This window comes from Saccostrea echinata, unplaced genomic scaffold (assembly GCF_033153115.1).
Source record: "Saccostrea echinata isolate AGI-Se365-2 ecotype Australia unplaced genomic scaffold, CSIRO_AGI_Sech_v1 ptg000028l, whole genome shotgun sequence".
NCBI classification, from domain to species: Eukaryota; Metazoa; Mollusca; class Bivalvia; order Ostreida; family Ostreidae; genus Saccostrea; species Saccostrea echinata.
In genome coordinates, this window is record NW_026889777.1 from 2,467,880 (window position 1) to 2,486,008 (window position 18,129).

At 32.9% G+C, this 18,129-nt stretch overlaps 1 protein-coding gene and 1 long non-coding RNA gene across 2 annotated transcripts in view; both read right to left on the reverse strand.

The window, feature by feature from the left end:
• LOC133194017 (tripartite motif-containing protein 5-like) overlaps positions 1-18,129 on the reverse strand; it is a 138,637-nt gene that overhangs the window by 72,357 nt on the left and 48,151 nt on the right. The window lies entirely within an intron of this gene.
• Positions 6,546-15,403, reverse strand: LOC133194016 (uncharacterized). Its single transcript, XR_009722031.1, has 4 exons — positions 15,327-15,403; positions 14,974-15,183; positions 13,623-13,701; positions 6,546-10,705 (listed from the first exon to the last, which is right to left on the reverse strand). It is a non-coding gene; the product is annotated as an uncharacterized LOC133194016 (long non-coding RNA).

An 18,129-nucleotide genomic window follows, 5' to 3' on the forward strand; every position in this document is an offset into this window, starting at 1 on the left:
TTCCTATCGTTAGTAATCGTCCTGAGTGCAATGCGGCCATGCAAAGCGGTAGACGATAAAATATTTGTAGTCTTTTAGTACTTTGACATCTAATTAATTTGCAGGGACGTTCATCTGTTATTGTGAATCCTGAGAAGTATACATTACTTGATAAAGGAAAGGGATTTTAAACGAAGATCATACTTAACCTTGAGAGGTGAGTTTAAAGGGCATTCAAAGAAAAAGGGTCACCCCACCCCACCCTCCCTACACACACACACACACACACCATTGAATTCCTGGTATGTAAATGTAATCCAATTACCTGCCCTTGATAAAATTTATGCTCCCTATCACGCATTATTATGATTATTTGCTGACCATACACAACACATGAGCGTTAACAACATGCAACAATACAAGTACCAACAATAATTTTCATCCCCAGCCCGCACACTTTTAATTTAAGGAGACTTTACATTTTTGGGGTTTACATGATAGAAAATATCTTGGATAACCCCCTCCCCTTCTCTTAATTGTTGCCGTTGGGCTGCTCCTGCAGGTACATTAATATTTAATTTTTTAGTGTATACACACTACACAGTTTGTACGCTTATATGATTTATTTGTATTGCAGATTTTTATTCCAAACTTGCTTCTCAGTATGTAAAGAATAACAATTTTTTTTCGATCTCAATGTTTTCTCATACAGAAAATTTTCTGAATTTGCATAGTGAATATTTTTTCAGGACATCTCTGATGAGAAGAAGGAACTAGAACTACTTAGGGTGTCACGAATAAAATTTTGGAGAATGGAAAACTGATCATCATCCGTTGCAGAAGAACCTGAATTTTACACACAAGCAGAGGAGCTAGACTGTTTAACTCGGTTAGAATATTATATGAAAAGTGAGTGATACCCCGGCAGTTTGCAAGAATAGTTAACGAATTTAGTTCTTTACACGTCAAAATTGGAAAATTTCTTCATTTGGTTAAAACTTTGAATATTAATGAAAGTAAATTTGTCACATGTTTAACTGGATTTATTAGTGTAATACATATATATCCCTTACCCAGACAACAAATAATATTTTCAGCCTTTTTGCATTATATTTATTTATGAATTTGTTTGTTTTATTTTTTTAAAAAAAGGATGTAAAGGACACCCTTGCCCTTTTTTTAAAATAATGTTTCAAAATTTTACTCCTGAAAAATATTTCATTGTATTAAGCGATAATGTATGTATTTTTCCCTATTTCAAAGACCCTCCCCCCCTTTCCACCACCAATTTTATTGCATTTTAGTTCACATGCAGGTTTTACATGTTCATGCTAGTTTGTTTTGATAATTCTATTTTTCAACTTGAATTGAACTATGTATCTGTGTGTTAGCAAATGTGTGATTAATGCTATAATTGTTTATAAAGTTTGAATCCCTATTCAACATTAAACCATTTAGTAATTAAGCTTTATGTACATGTTCATCATCAAGCACCGTGTGTTTTGTACCGTTTTATGTTTGTTTTTAATAAAAATGTTGAAAACTTATAAACACGTTTAAGTGTTTATTTATTTGGTAAATTAAACACGTTGAAGTGTTTAAAAATTGACGTATAAACATGTTTAAGTGATTATTATCTGTTGCATTGAATAAACATGTTTAAGTGTTTAAGTGTTTAGGTTGAACGTGTTTATTAATAAAACATGAAATGTTTAAATTTTAAACACGTACGGTGTTTATTAAGTAAACTCTTTGTGTTTATTCAGTGTTTAATCTTTAAACATTTTGTGTTTTTGAAGTGTTTAGTATTTAAACAGAATGAGAAGGAAGTATTTAAATATTAAACCTCATGTGTTTAGAATTTAAACATTCTAACGTGTTTATTTCTTAAACACTTCACGAGGTGTTTAAATTTTAAACGTGTTGAAGTGTTTATTATCTGTGGCAATTTGGTGTTTATTTTTAAAACACTTATTTTTTACAGTGTGGACCTTTAAATGTAAGCAGACCTTTTCTTATACGCGCTGGACCTTTTCTTTAAAAAGTTATCGTATTAGCCCCCCCCCCCCCCCCCCCCCGATCTTTAAACGAGGCGGAACAAATAATATGCAACACCGGTCAATCGGTAGGGGTTGCTTACTCCTCCATGGCACCTGATCTGTTTTCAGGGGTCTATTTTTGCTCTGCCCATAATCTGTTTTAATTAAATGAATTTTTCAGCATGATTACGGTTCAGAGGGTCGTGACATAAATGTACTTAAGTCCAAGACCATGCTAAAGTAGGACTTAAGTACAGTCTTAAAACTTAAGACCATAACTAGAAGCGTGCTAAGATTTGACAATCTTAGCAAAACTTAGGCAGTCGGTAGAGGTGACTTAAGCATGTTTTAACTTCTTTAAACACATATTTAGAACTATTCAAAGGTTGACTTTCGACGTCAAAACATTCATCTAATCATAGTATACATTAAAGAAAATAATTTTCTCTATTTAATATTGGTATATATAAGAATTTTATTTTTTCGTCGGGGGAAGGGGGAGGGGGGTGATATTGATCACTGATTCCAATTTCACTCTCTAAATGACATTCATGTAAAGGCAAAATTTTATTTTTGGGATACGATTGAATGTTAGTGGGACCTAGGTTATAAACACTAAGCATTATAAGTTAATTGTACACAGTAATCATGGATTTTTATATTCAAAAATGAGATGATATAGATTTATATAAAAAATAAACACAGAAAAATTGTCGTTGAATTAAAGGGTGCTTACTAGAAAACTAATAAAGAGTGTCTGCTTAAATAAGATTAAACGTAGAATGCAACAAGCGTGGATTCAGACAGAGTTCACTAATATAAGAGAGAGAGAGAGAGAGAGAGAGAGAGATGTAGGAGGTATACGAAAAATTATCTTCTTTTCCATCCTTGATTAGAATTGTAAATAAGTATATCATAAAACGTCTGCAGTCTTTGCCTGCTGATATGGGCTGATTCATCGGAGTAAAAAGAATTTAATATGTCCCTATTGTTTTATTAAGAGTTTCAATTTCAAGTACATAGACGTTCGGTTATCGTGCAATCTCTGCGAAAGTGACAATTTGAAAGCAAGTGAACCTTTGTCAAAACAAAAGAATAACGACAAACATTGCAGTCTCTAGTGATAAACAATATTCATGTATTTACAGTGAACCACTATTTTGTGTCCGTGCAATATTTATTTTCAAATATTCAGACTAATTTTAAACAGAATATTTTTAATACGAAATCTAATCTAACCTAGCTAAAACCGATAGGTAAGGACGTCAACTTTAATCTATGTGTAATTAAAAACGCAACTAAATCATTTTTTAAAAATACATGTATATATATAAATAAATATGAAAATTATGATGATTCATAAAATATTTTGAACGTAAGTTTGACTTAGCTAAGACCTAGCTAAGTTCATTTTATGTTACGGTTTAAGACAAATTTAAGTAGTACCTAGGCAGGTCTTAAGATTGCGCCTAAAACATACTTATGACCCTACTTAATAGTAAAAAAAAATCCGGAACCTTTCGGAGAGCCGTGGACAAATTTAATTGTAATCTCTTGTTTTATTCTTTACACTTTAATGCTCGTTTTATAAATAGCTTTTTATTTTCTCAATATCGAAACTTGCAGGACGGTCAGGGGTCTTTGAAGCCTTCCATCTTATTCAGAGTTAATAAAGAAACAAAATTATGAATTTCGATACACACCCCATTTCAGGAAACACGACCCCTTATAAGTAAGGACGTTATATACATATATGCATGTGAAGGAAAACTGCTTGTTGGTAAAAGTGTTTAATCTCACCCTTACTCCACCTTTAAGTCCCCCACGAAATATATTTATAATTACATGTACATTTAAATGAAAGTCCAACAAAGTGAAGAGAATTGACCCACTTTATTTTTACATGGTTCTATACGTAGTAGTATAGTCGGTGTTAGAAACATGCATTGCAATTGAATTAAGAAAATTGTAACAATTTTTCATTTAGTCTCAAACTGAACATAATCTGGTATGACTTATTAAGTTATTTAAAGTTATTTAAAAAGTCATACAAGAATTATACATGTGCTACATGTAGTTAAGGCATCGATCGGTGTGTATTATTTCAGAAGCCCTCCGTAAACTTATTTCCGTGATTTTTTTTTTAAATCCAGTTCGACCAATTGGTAGAAAACTCGACTCAGCTCAGAGAGACAAGAAGGGCGTTCTAATGAAATTTAAGAAAAAAACAACTACATGCATGGGAGCAATCTATTCAGCTACTCCTGTTTGTATCTTAATCTGTTGTGTAATTTTTTATTTTATCTATGTACCAGTGATCCAGATAACATATTTGCGGAATCGTAATACATTTTCCCCCTTTTTTATGCGGAATCGTAATTAAAAAAAATATTCGAGAAATTGTGACTCATTTTTTGCGGAAAGATATTATCAATATGCGAAAACGTGGAACACCGCTTCAAAGTGAAGGATTGGTGATATCCAAAAAGAAGACCAAGGACAAAAAGAAAAAAATATATATATAATCTCGTTTTCCTACCCATGTTCAAATGGTTGGGGTTTCTCTCTCTTTTTTGTGGCCCGAATGTAGAAAAGATTTTCGAGTTTAGACAATAGGTTTAGGTTTTTTTCCTGCTTGTCAAACTGTTTTGGAGTCCCCCCCCCCCCCCCTCCCGCGTTAAAAATCGATTTTTAAGCAGCAAAAAGGAAGAAAAAATGACAACACGCCTTATATTAAAATTTCCTATGTACATTAGCAACAGTTATTTTCTCGGGAGAATAAAAAAACACTAGGGGGCATCCCTGTACCCCTTCGATACTGCATGCTTCAGATCGTAGTATTTCCCGGTTTAATATCAAGGCTAGACCGTGACTGTGACTTCCTGTTCTATTCCTTATTTGGGGGGAGAGGGTAATCTATGTTCAATTTGGAAGACCAATTATAGAATCTGTGCTGTGTGAGTCAATAACCTCTAAAGCATAATCCCCTTTCAATTATTAAATGGATACATTATATATGATATGTTTTAAAACCTATATTCGCTGTAAAGGTCCCTGGTACAGAGCGAGGACAATCTCCCAGCCTGAAAAAACACGATTCTCAATTTTGAAAGTTCTTGAAAATTTACATTTTTCAAAAAAAAAAAATGTATTGTCAATATCATCTTTTACACATTAGCTTCCTTCATTTTACTGAATAATTTATTGATAAATAATTTATTTTTCGCCACGAAGTCTTCTTGTCATTGATGTGTTTCAGTGTGATTAAAATAAAAGAGGTTGTTGAAGCGTATTTTTTTCTATAATGTTCGATTTTCAAATGGAATGGGCTCAGACTCCATTTTTTAAAACTTTAAGTTAATTTTACATTTACTTTTCGGTCATTTAAAGGTTAATGTAGAAAGGGAACTTGTCCCATTCATTTTCAAAAATAATTTTGTGTGGCTCCAAAAAACCAATTTTCCACTAAATATGCTTTACTTACAACTTTAAAACAAATCATCAACCAATGCCATTTAATAAAATAAATGAATCAAATATGTTGAAAATGCCATTCCTGAAAACTTTATTTTAGAAAAATATAACTTTTCCATGAACTTTAAAGATTGAGAAATTTATTATCTCAGAGCGGGTGATTGTCCCCGCCTTATACGCCCCGTTTCTTTTAAGATGTCTTTTAGGTTTCACAATAATGTGCATTATAAAACCACTATCGTTATTTTGATCTAACTTTACCATGATATTTTAGTAGGGATATTTCCTACAGCTGATTGATTGATTGTGTGTATTTTTGTCCCATTCGAGAATTTCCTACAGTTGAAGTCAAGCTTTTATCATTTAAAATTTACAGCATACCACCGACAAACATTTATCTGCTTTTATATACATTGTACATCAGTTTGCATTGGTCTATAATTCTTACCCAATTTGATCTTCCCCTTAACTCGTTCTCCCAAGCAGAATAACATGTTATATAGTTTTATCATATCTCTACTGATTTTTTCCCTATAGAACATTAGATCGTTAGATGTGACTAATTCCCTAGAAATCGTAATGAATGGATTAGTCCCCGTGCGTTAGTCAAGTGAGCTAATCCCTGCTTCGAAAGCTAATTCCCGGTTATCCGTAATCCTCTAGATTTTACTTTTACATTGGTATGATATGTGAATGGACTAATCCCCGTGTGTTAGTTAGTTAGTGAGCTAATCCCTGCTATGAAATCATGCTATCTGAATCCTCTAACTCTAAATTTTAAGTTTTTATCAGTATAATAAAACAGTTAAAAGTATATCATTGCGGGAGTTAGCAAGATTTCAGTTCCTCTCGACCAGGACTATTTCCCTCGGCTTCGCCTCGGGAAATAGTCTTGGCCTTGAGGAACTGGAATCTTGCTAACTCCCTCAGTGGTATATTTTAACTGTATAAGTATCCACCATTCTGGTCATGAAAAGCATTTCTAGATATTTAATACTGCAAAAGTTATGTAGTTTTATTCTGCAATCTAACGAGAAAATAAACATATACAAAGAAAATTAAATTTCTGTTTATTTCAAAAATAAAAATCATCACAAATTGTGCTCATTCAAAATTCAGTCAAAATATGATCTATTCATGTAGCTTACATTACATTAGAAATTCAAACACATGCAAGTTTATCAATAGAGGTTGATATAATATTATATTTAGCAATGTTTTAATAATTATATACACATCATAAAAAAGTGTCTTTTTATATTATGCTCACACATAGCAAGAGGCTACTCTAACTTACACAGTAAGTCAACACTCTTCTAAACTAACTCAACATGAAAACACATAATGAGCTACACTACTTACACACATATTGAGTCACTACATGACTATTACACATAAAAATAACAATATTAGCACACAAAATGAGCTACATGTACACTACCGCAGGTAAAATTCTACATTCCCAACACAAAATGAATCCCATGCTACATGTACAACAAACAAATCAAAATAACAATACAAAATATGTATTACAAATACATGTAACAATATTAAAACTTACAATGAGCTATACCAGTAACACACATAAAATTATACATTCCCAACAAATGAGTCACCATACTACATGTACAACTCACATAACAAATAACAAAAGTACCACACATAATAAGCTACACTACTTACACACATGTCGAGTCACTACAGAACTAACACACATGTCAAGTAACTACACTACTTACACACATGTCAAGACACTACACTACTTACACACATGTTGAGTCACTACACTACTGATATATACCTTACAAATAACAATTTTAAATCACACGATGAGCAATACAAGTAACACACATAAAATTATACATTCCCAACACACGAGTCACCATACTACATGTATGACTCACATAACAAATAACAAAATTACCACACATAATAAGCTACACTACTAACACACATGTTGATTCACTACACTACTAACACACATGTCGAGTCACTACACTACTTACACACATGTCCAGTCACTACACTTCTAATATATAACTTACAAATAAGAGTTTTAAATCGCACGATGAGTTATACAAGTAACACATTTAAAATTATACAATCCCGACACACCAGTCACCATACTACATGTACAACTCACATAACAAATAACAAAATTACCACACATCATAAGCTACACTCATAAAACACATGCCGAGTCACTACACTACTTACACACATGTTGAGTCACTACACTACTTACACACATATCGAGTCACTACACTTCTAATATATACCTTACAAATAACAGTTTTAAATCGCGCAATGAGTTATACAAGTAACACATTTAATATTATACAATCCCGACACACCAGTCACCATACTACATGTACAACTCACATAACAAATAACAAAATTACCACACATCATAAGCTACACTCATAACACACATGTCGAGTCACTACACTACTTACACACGTCGAGTCACTACACTACTTACACACATGTCGAGAAATTCGCTGGATTAAACGACATTCCGGATTAGACAACATTTAAAACAATTGAGTCTACTGCAGGTGACTTAAAGTTAACATTGTATAAGTCAAGTTTTTGGAGTACACAACATCCGAATAAGACAAGTTTCACTGTATATTACAAATAACAATATAAGAACACATGAGGAGCTTTACCAATAACACACATAAAATCACATATTCCCCACACGTAATGAGTCAACATACTACATGTACAACACACATAACAAATAACAAAATTACCACACATAAAAAGCTACACTACAAACACACATGTCGAGTCACTACACTATTAACACACATGTCGAGTCACTACACTTCTAATATATACATTACAAATAACAACATTAAATCACATGATGAGCTATACCAGTAACACACATAAAACAAGAAGTCTGTGAGCCAATGCTCACTGGTAATACCTCCGCTGTGATTTGAATATACACTATCATGTGTATATTCACAAGTTCAACTATGGACAGATGCATGAATAAACAGGAAGTTGATATCAGATTCATACAAAAATGAATCCCACCATATGACAATTATGCGTCAACAAAGAGTGTGCTAAAATTTCAAGCATCTGCAATGAGTTGTTGCTGAGAAAACTTTGACAAAAATTTGTTCCATATTATACAGACAGACGCACAGTTAAACAGGAAGTTGACATCAAATTCAGAAATGAATCCCATCATATGGCATGCCTAAACAAAGAGTGTGTAAACTTTCATGCATCTGCAATAAGTAGTTGATGAGAAACTGCAACAAATATTTGTTATATATGGTATAGACAGACACACAGATAAACAGGAAGTCGACATCAGACTTGTACAAAAATAAATCCCACGATATGGCATGCCAAAATAAAGAATGTGCTAAAATTTCAAGCATCTGCTCTGAGTAATTGCTGAAAAAACTGCGAAAAAAAAATTCGTTATGTATGGTACGGACAGACGCACAGATAAAAAGGAAGTTGGCATCAAATTCATACAAAAATGAATCCCACCATATGACATGCCTCAGCAATGAGTGTGCTAAAATTTCAAGCAATAAGTAGTGCTTAGAAAACTGCGACGAAAATGTGTTATGTGTGGTATGGACAGACACATGGATAAACAGGAAGTTGACATCAGATTTGTATGAAAATGATTCCCACCAAGCCTAAACAAAGAGTATGCTAAAATTTCAAGCATCTGCAATGAGTAGTTGCTGAGAAAACTGTGACCAAAAATTTGTTATGGACAGTCAGACAGACACACACACAGCTAGACAGACAAGGGTAAAACAGTATCTTTTGGAGCAAGAATATAATAATACATTCCCAACACATGAGTCACCATACTACATGTACAACACACATAACAAATAACAAAATTACCACACATAATAAGCTACACTACTAACACACATGTCGAGTCACTACACTACTAACACACATGTCGAGTCACTACACTACTAACACACATGTCGAGTCACTACACTAATGAAATATACATTACAAAAAAAATTATTAAAACACACAATGAGCTATACCAGTAACACACATCAAATTAAAATATACTTTCCCAACACATGAGTTGCCATACTACATATACAACAACCATAACAAATAACAAAAATACCACATATAATAAGCTACACTTCAAACACACATGTCGAGTCACTACACTACTAACACACATGTCATGTCACTACACACTAACATACTTGTGGAGTCACTACAATACTAATATATACACTACATATAACTATATTAAAACACACACAATGAGTTATACAAGTAACACACATAAAATTATACATTCCCAACACATGAGTCACCATACTACATGTACAACTCACATAACAAATAACAAAATTACCACACATAATAAGCTACACTACTAACACACATGTCGAGTCACTACACTACTAACACACATGTCGAGTCACTTTACTACTAATATATACATTACAAATAACCATTTTAAATCACACGATGAGGCATATCAGTAACATACATAAAATTATACATTCCTAACACACGAGTCACCATACTACATACGTACACAAAATAACCACACATCATAAGCTACACTCATAACACACATGTCGAGTCACTACACTACTTACACACATGTCGAGTCACTACACTACTAATATATATTACAAAAAACAATATTTACACACATTATGAGTTATACCAGTAACACACATAAAATTATACATTAATTCCCAACACATGAGTCACCATACTATATGTACTATCATACATGTAAAACTAATAACAAAATTACCACACATAACGAGCTATACTACTAACACACATTTCAAGTCACTACACTACCATTCATATAATCTTATATATAAATGAGGTCATATAAGGAGTCAATACATTTACAATAGAGTCAACATGCTCCTAAAACACACTTATATTAGGTCGTTATAGCACTTGTCACATGTACTAGCACATGAATCACTATTATGACAAAAGAATTCTTTAGATGTACATGTAGTTGTTATTTAATCTTTGTCTAGCTGTTATGATATTTTAACAGCAAATTTTATACTCTTTCCTGCAAATTCAAAGATTGTTCTGCTTTCTGGAGGGGCATTCAAACACTTCAATTGACCATGTTTAAGTCATACTGACTTATTCCACTCCACATTGGCACTCTATGGCTGTTTTTCTTTTGTCCACACATCTTACAAATGGAACTGAAATACATAATTATATAATAGAACCATTAAAGCTTTTACATAAAAATGAAATAAAAATATATCAGTGATCAAGTTTCCAATCTTAATTAAGACACAACAACACTTCTTTAAAAGCAAAAGGACAAGAATAAATTTTAAAATTAAAATTCCTAAAACAGCTAGTTAACATTTTGTGTATTTGATTTGTATTAAATGATTATCCTTTAGAACTTGTTAGCCTTTTGAATTACTGTAAATGTATAATATTTAGCGTGTACGATATTTGGCAGAAGTTGATTACTGAGCAAGTTAGCGGAGATTTGATTTAGAGCATTTGTTAATGTTCTTCTTTATGTGTATTTGTGCAAGACATTTAGCGTTGTACTTGAATTAGCGGACATTGCTTTCCGACAAAGGCACTAAAAAGAATACACAGCGAAAAGTATATTCACAACTTAACAAACACTTTCTGAAATTTTGGGTTATCCTTTTCTTTTGTCCTTGCCTTTGGTTTCCTATCAAGCTTTCCAGTTTAAAGTGCCAAACTTTAATCTCATCTTGTTCTATAATTTACATATCAAAAGGTTGGAATCTTTATAGTTAGGACTATATAAGTACTCACAACAGAATACATGCATCTAGACAAATAAGGATTTTTTCAAAATGAAAACATGTATCCAAGCAAGTCACTTATAAGAATATTATAAATGAAAACATTCAACAAGCTACACAAATAAGATTCATTTAGCTTTTCCTGTATATTTATCTGTCTCTCATTAGTAACATATATCAATAAATGGAGTAAAATGAAAGACCTAATTTTAATTACACTAAAAGTCTACCAAGTAACAGTAATATGTAATAATTAGTTTTACATGTTTCATAATGTGCATAAGGAGATGGGTGAACAAGGCATGCAAAAAGCCTATAGCTTCAAATGTATAAAAGTCATATTCAAATACTGAGTTTAGTATTTAGAGTAAAGTTCTTCTTATTGAAAGGTATAACATTATATTACAAACAAAACTTTTCTGTGGAAAATTCTTTAAGCAAAAATCATTCTATGATAAAAAAAAAAAAGTGGTATTCTAGGGGCTGAAACCCAAGCAATGAAATTAAATCCTGAATATCAGTTTTTTTTTCTAAGAGACTAACATGCTAACCACTAAACTACATACATGTAGCTCATGACAAAAATGGGCATTTACATATGTAAATCACGTTTAAAAATGTGGCTCTTGACTAAATGGATTTCAAATATATTTCTGAAAGATATGCAGGGTTTGACACTAAGGCACGTCCGACTGACCCAGTCTAGTAAATGCATGGTCCGTCATGTTAAATGTTCAATAACTTGCCCGACTGGTTGTGTGGATGAAATAAATGTTAACTCTCATTTCAGTCTTTCAAATAAATGCTCTGACTTAAAACTTTTTAAAGAAATTTTCTTAATTTTCAGATTGCAAACACAGCCATTGCTCTGAAAAAGAAAACTTTCCTGCATGACACAATTGCTATTTTTTTTAGACCGGCTGTAATAGACAAGTCACAATCGAAACCTCAGCTTTGTTCAGTATCATTTGGTATAAATATTCATTGAATATTATAGTTTTTAATTTATTTACATGTATATTTACGGTAATAATTTTATTTAAGTTCCTTGAATTAATGTTCTTTAAAGCTTATAACATTCGCATGTTCACTCATTGGGCTGCTACCTATGGGCTCAACAGTCTGTCAAAATGTATACATGAACACATGCGAGAGATACACTGTAGTATGGTTTCAAAACTTTTTTCCCATTATAATAGGAGGTTATAAATAGAAAATTTTCAAATTTGGTCAGCGCTAGTGAATTTATGGTCAGAGCTAGTAAAAATTATGGGAAGTAGCACGACTGATCTAGTACTCATAAAAGTTAATGTCAAACCATGATATGAATGTTGTTGTGACTAGTGGTGTTCCAATCATCGATTATAATCGAAAATCAGTCAATTGCTGGCATAATCCAAGCACTCGATTACAATTTTTTTATTCTGATTAATCGGGTTATTTATTTTATTTTAAAAGCGTAATAGTTTTTAAGCCAAATATTCCAGCCGCAACTTTTCTATTAACTTATATGCATATCGTAATGGCACAGACAAAGAGACATTGTATTCATACCCAGGTAACAACGCTCATTCCTGGGTATGGACGTACTTTGGATTCTACAAAATGAGCGTAGAACCAGCTTGACTAGATAGAATATTCTGTCGTTAAAATGATATTGTCCTAAGGACTAGGGGTTGTTCCGAGACACAGTTATTCCAACTACAGCTGGACCACCACAGAAAGTAGTTATTCAACCATTCTTACCATTTAATAAACTAAAATTGACAGACTTTGTAAATGTCCGATTATAATTGATAGTTAGTTAGTTACAGTAGCCTGATCATCGATTATGAAATTCTTACCAATTCCCATCACTAGTTGTGACATAAAAGTCTATTTTTAGAAGAGTTGGTCATTTCACCATGTTTTTGTCAAACGAAATAAGAAAAGTTTTAAATATGCTTCGAGTATAATCTTACCAAAATATGGAGTGAAGACCTACTCATATTTAAAAAGTATGATATAGGAGGAAAAAATGACCATTTTTGCCCTCTTTTGGTGTGTATCTGCTATTTCATAGATCAATAATATTAATCGTTATAAGATTGTAGCAAATTGCAAAGATTTTACATAAGGTATACAATAATGTTACATGAAGTATCAAAGAAAATTTTGACATGATTAAGATTTAACTTTTTACATCTTTTTTTGTCACACAATAGGCATTTACTTGCCTTGTTTGCCCATCATCTTTATCAGTAGATAAGGTTTATGATTCAGACGGCATCTGATAATGCAGCAATAAAATGTAAAATGATAGAAATAACTGCACTATGCTCACTTTTTTCCTCCCAGAGCTCTTCTTTTCATCTTCAATTTCTTCTTCTTCATTTCCTCAACTTTTTCTTCTATTGCAAGTTCTGTAAAAAAAAAAAAAATCCAATTCGATAAACTACTAAACTGACAAAAACTCAATTTGTCAAGTTTCGGATTTTACCAGATTCATGAAAAATCTTGGCATACTGAACCTTTTTAGTGATTTATCTGAGAAAAGAGTGGTTAGTAACTTATTCGTTTTCATGTACCTGCTTGACTTCGACAGAAACGTTTTGGTACTAGAATGTAAAATACATACTTTTGTTATTACCTAAAATATTTCCATGACCTCAAATTCACCTATATTTCTTGCTGCTATTAAAGCCTGGTCAAGAAATAACGTTTCCCCTATAACAGGCATCAATTAACAAGGTTATGATTCAAAGTTTCAAAGTGTGCAGCTTGATTCACACAAAAGAAAAAAAAACATGACTGAACAGATTTACAAGTACTTGCAAAGACTAGAAATGTGTCTTGATCGACATTTTCAGCCTAAGGTAAAGTCAGGGCGTAGTCATGTAACATGTAACATTTTTCATGATGAATTACCTATATACAGTCCAATCTCATTATCTTAAACTAGATGACACAAAGTAAAAAAAAATAAAGATGTTCCTGGGTTCCAGTAAAGAGTACTCAAATACCACTTAATCATACAGTGAAACCTGTGTAATCCGACATGCACTGGGAGACAAATTTTTTGTCGGAATAGATAGGGCGTCGTATTGATCAGTGTAAAAAAACATAGAAAAAAGTAAAATGGGAATGAAATTTAACCTTGGAATTTACAGTGTGACGGATTGCACAGGCGTCAGATTAGACAGTTTTCACTGTACAATCATATAATTATGGAGATAACGAAGCTCAAGAGTCCATAGAAAAAATACAAATCAGGAGCAAACACGGACCACTAAAAACATCAGAGGTGGGATCAGGTGCAATATAGGAGTAAACATCCTCTGCCAATCATTCACATTTGATGTGTGCTCCTTGTCATGATCGGGAAAACGGAAAAGTCTGTAGACAATTCAATGTGTAAACAGACAATTCAATGTGTAAATGATGGCCAAACAATTAGTATTAAAAACATCAGTCCGCATTCGACTTACATGTAATGAAAGATTGTTTTTGCTGACAAGGTCATTGTATCGACCATAGCTAATTACACACATGCAAGTCACTACATCCAGTCAAAGTTGATGTTTTGATATTTTTTCTCAAAATATTTATGAAAGAATAAGATAAGTACATGGTAATTTTGTTGACTTGAAGAAATACATTGATGGGGAAGGGGGGGGTACTGTGATAATAATTACCTAGTCCTTTTTCATTCTGCCTTTTTCTTTATTTCTTTCCCTTTCTCTTCCGTTCCACCCTCTGGCTCATTATCTTCCATCACTTCATCCCTCTCAGAAATGGTTTCCAGTACAGATAAAGTGGTTGATGAATGACTTACTCAAAATTATGGACCCATGATATAGATGTTGTAATAATGTTACATGACACACACTGCAAGTCACTGTGCCCTGTAAAAATTGTTACCTTCTTCATTTATATTTAAGGATCAAGAACTAAATAAGAATTCATTCTTAAGTTTTACAAAAAAACTATATAAATCAGGATTTGAGAGGGCTTTGTAAAAATACTGTGAGATACATAATGTAATAACCTTGTCCTTTCTTCACCTTGTCCTCCTTGTTCTTCAGCTTTTTCTCCACTTCCTCATCTTCCTTCATTAAATCTTCCCTAGCAGCTGCTTCTAGTAGAAATAAATACCAATAAAATAAATTAAAAAAATCTTGACTCAAGAAACAGTAATGGTTACACATATTATAAAAAAAGAACATTCTTAGAATATTTGTGAAGAACTAAATAAGTATTTTAGCCAATTAAAGTAAAAGACATTCCTATCGAATAGAAAACAAGAAGTCTGTGATCGAGCCAATGCTCACTAGTAATTATAATTCCCGCACTGATTTGAATTTGGTACGGACAAGCACAGGGGTAAACAGGAAGTTGACGTCAAATTCATACAAAAATGAATCCCACCATATGGCATGCCTAAACAATTTAAAAGTGTGCTAAACTTTCAAGCATCATCCTTAACAGTTGAGAAAACTGTGATGGAAATTTAGTACGGACAGATGGAGGGATAAACAGGAAGTTAACATGGGATTCCTACAAAAATACATCCTACCATATGGCATGCCTAAACAGAGAGCGTGCTAAAATATTAAGCACCTTCGATGAGTAGTTGCTGAGAAAAGTGCAACAGAAATTTGGTAAGGACATGGATATAATAAATATGACTAATTTAAATCATGTTTCTGTCATTCCATGTAAACTTTGATCCTCTTCTGTGGCCCTACCCTACCCCTAGGGTCCATGAATTGAACAAACTTGAATCTACACTACTGGTATTTCAGGAAGCTTTCAAATACATGCAAGTTTCTCAATTAATGCAAAATTGGTTATTTTCAGTGGTTTAAATTTTCATGATTTGAGGGGATTTAATTTGTGGTTGAAAAAAAAAAAAAACATATGACACCATATCATAAAATTTCGATATTTGGTTTCACTACAATGTATACTAGTAGCTTAACACTGGAGGTTTTTTTTTATATTTTGCCTACCATGAAATGAGACCTTGATTTTTAAGGTTTCATTTAAAACACATGCATCTTTCACTTATAGAGTCACAGCTTAGTAACCGAACAATCTCATTACCTATTTCAAACATCTTGGATTGACAAGGTGCTAGAAACAAGAATTGAACAGGGACCTATTAATTATAATGCGAGTACCGACAACAACTACCGTCTAGGCTACTGTGATTTGTCAGTTTCAGGAATTAAGATAAGGGATATCAATAATGAACACTTAAGTAATTATTGCAAAATATAAAGTCTAAACATTTCGGAAAGACTATGAATTTTAAATTAATTCTACTGATTTAGTTAAAAGTTTTTGTTAGAGACTGATAAAGGAGACTTAAATTTTCAATTCAACTTTCCAGCATCATGTTTTATACAGACTGTAAGCATGGCCTGACTAAATATATGCCTGAGATATTTAAATGTCAGGGTTCAACACTAATGTTAGTCCGTTAGTCTGATCAGACTAATACATTTTCATTTGGACTAATAAAATCTGTCGCTAGTAAGTCCCAACAGACCAATAAAAATTTCTGGAAAACAAAATGAATAAATTACGATTTTCAACAACATTTACTAGAAAACCCTGCATGTATTTTTAGCTTTCTAGCATCTTAGCAGGTAGTAAGGTAATTCTGAGTCAAGTTGGCACTTAATTTTACGACTGACTGATGTGAAATTAAACATTTTAGTGATTATGATTTAGTCCTGTACAAACAATTAAGGTGGATTCCGCCCAGAATTTCGTTGGACACCAAGGGTATTCCACCGAATCCACAAATTCCAGGCTCTCAGAGATTCCGCCTAAATTTAACAGATTCCAGTCATCAAATTCTAGGCTGGGAAAATAGCTGGAAATTACAAAAAGAAATATTTTGGACAGTTTAAATGGAATCTATATTCAGGCGGAATCCTGTTATTTCAATTCTAGGTGGAATTTCAATTTCCATGCAGGCAGAATGTCAATTTCCAGGCGGAACTAATTACATTTTCGCCTCAAGCTAGTCTCCGCTTGGTTAACGCTTGGTTTCTGCTTATATTGCTTTAACATTTATCATGTTTATAGTAAGTTTTACGCCTGGAATTTTACTGAGAATTCTGTCTTGATTATGCCTTTTTCCAGGTGGAACATTTTGTACAGGGTATGATACATAAAGATGTCAAACGTTTTGAGTATAATGAATGAGATCAGGAATATGTTCATACTTCCTGCATGATCACGAGATTTTAAACAAGAGGCCCAGGGGCCACATCGCTCACCTGAGCACTATGGCTAGGAAAAAGCAGAATTCAGTTCAGTCTTGAAAGGTTGAAAAGTTTAAATAAAAAAGTGGTTCGGGGGGGGGGGGGGGGGGGGTGTCATGAATTGAACAAATTTGAATCTAAATTATCTGAGGATGCTTCAATTTAAATATGACCAAACATGACTTTGCTGTTCTTGAGTAGAAGATTTTTAAAGATTTAACCTATGTATTCCTATGTAAAACTTTGATCGCCCATTGTGGCCCCACCCGACCCCCGGGGGTCATGATTTGAACAAACTTGAATCTACACTATCTGAGGAGGCTACCATATAAATATGACCAATCATGGCTTTGCTGTTCTTGAGAGAAAATTTTTAAAGATTATTCCTATATATTCCTATGTAAAACTTTGATCGCCCATTGTGGCCCCACCCGACCCCCAGGGGTCATGATTTGAACAAACTTGAATCTACACTACCTGAGGATGCTTCCACATAAGTTTCATATTTTCAAGCACAGTGGTTCTTGAGAAGAAGATTTTTTAATGATGCCATTAATTTTTCACAAATTCTTA